The sequence below is a fragment of the Sceloporus occidentalis genome, unplaced genomic scaffold, assembly GCF_023333645.1.
Source record: "Sceloporus occidentalis isolate IW3139 unplaced genomic scaffold, rSceOcc1.0.p SCAF_6, whole genome shotgun sequence".
NCBI lineage: Eukaryota > Metazoa > Chordata > Lepidosauria > Squamata > Phrynosomatidae > Sceloporus > Sceloporus occidentalis.
The window spans coordinates 6698627-6699737 of NW_028316986.1; the positions used below are offsets into that span (position 1 = coordinate 6698627).

Sequence of the window (1111 nt, forward strand, 5' to 3'; positions counted from 1 at the left end):
TGTGTCCAAAGGAGGGCGACTAAAGTGGTGAAGGTTCTGGAAACCATGAAGCCCTATGAGGAGAGACTCAGGGAGCTGGGAATGTTTAGCCTGGAGAAGAGAAGGTTAAGGGGAGATATGATAGCCCTGTTTAAATATTTGAAAGGATGTCATATTGAGGAGGGAGCAAGCTTGTTTTCTGCTGCTCCAGAGAATTAGACATAGAGCAATGCATGCAAACTACAGGAGAAGAGATTAATTAGGAAGAACCTCCTGAAAGTAAGAGCTGTGCAACAGTAGAAGATGCTGCCTTGGAGTGTCAGGAGGCATCCTTCTTTGGAGGCTGTCTTTAAGCAGAGGCTGGATGGCCATCTGTCAATGGGGATGCTTTGACGGAGAGTTCCTGCATGGCAGAATGGGGTTGGACTGGATCAGGGCCCTTCTTGGGGTCTCTTCCAACTTTGTGCTTCTATGACTATGATTTTTTCCTGTTGAATCTATTGATTACAATCAATTGTTGAAATCCGAACTCAGGGGGTGCATGATCTACACTGTAGAAATAAAGCACTTTGACACCACTTTAACTGCCATGGCTTCCTGCTACAGAATCCTGGGAGGCGTAGCTTTATGGTGAGGGCCATCCCTCTTTGGCAGAGAAGGCTAAAGACCTTGGAAAACTAGAGATCCCAGGATCCCAATAGGCTGCAACAGGAAAAAGTGGCGTGAAAGCGTGTTCCATCCGGCAGTGTAGATGCAAAATATGGAACGCTTCACGAATTTGCGTGTCATCCTTGCGCAGGGGCCATGCTAATCTTCTCTGTATCGTTCCAATTTTAGTATATGTGCTGCCGAAGCGAGCACAGACTCCCTCCTGGACCGAGCCTTATATAAACCTCCAACTCTCCATCCTTTTCCAGGTTATGGTGAACAACTTGGGAACCTCATAAAAGAGATGTTTTTCTCTCTTATCTTTACTGTGCTGTTTGTAAATTAAAATAAATACAAGTCTCTCTCTTTGAAAGTGAGGTTTAGAAGAACTACAAAGCAAAATATCCAGGGAAAGAGAAGAAAGGGATGAAAGATAAAGAGAGAGAGAGAGAGAGAGAGGGGCTGGCTTATGCAAATGAGGGGG

The 1111-nt window shown here is 45.2% G+C and overlaps 1 non-coding gene across 1 annotated transcript; it reads right to left on the reverse strand.

Annotated features, from left to right (window-relative positions):
* Positions 1-733: 733 nt before the first annotated feature.
* Positions 734-840, reverse strand: LOC149310369 (U6 spliceosomal RNA). The gene has a single exon (XR_016281807.1). It is a non-coding gene; the product is annotated as a U6 spliceosomal RNA (small nuclear RNA).
* Positions 841-1111: the final 271 nt, after the last annotated feature.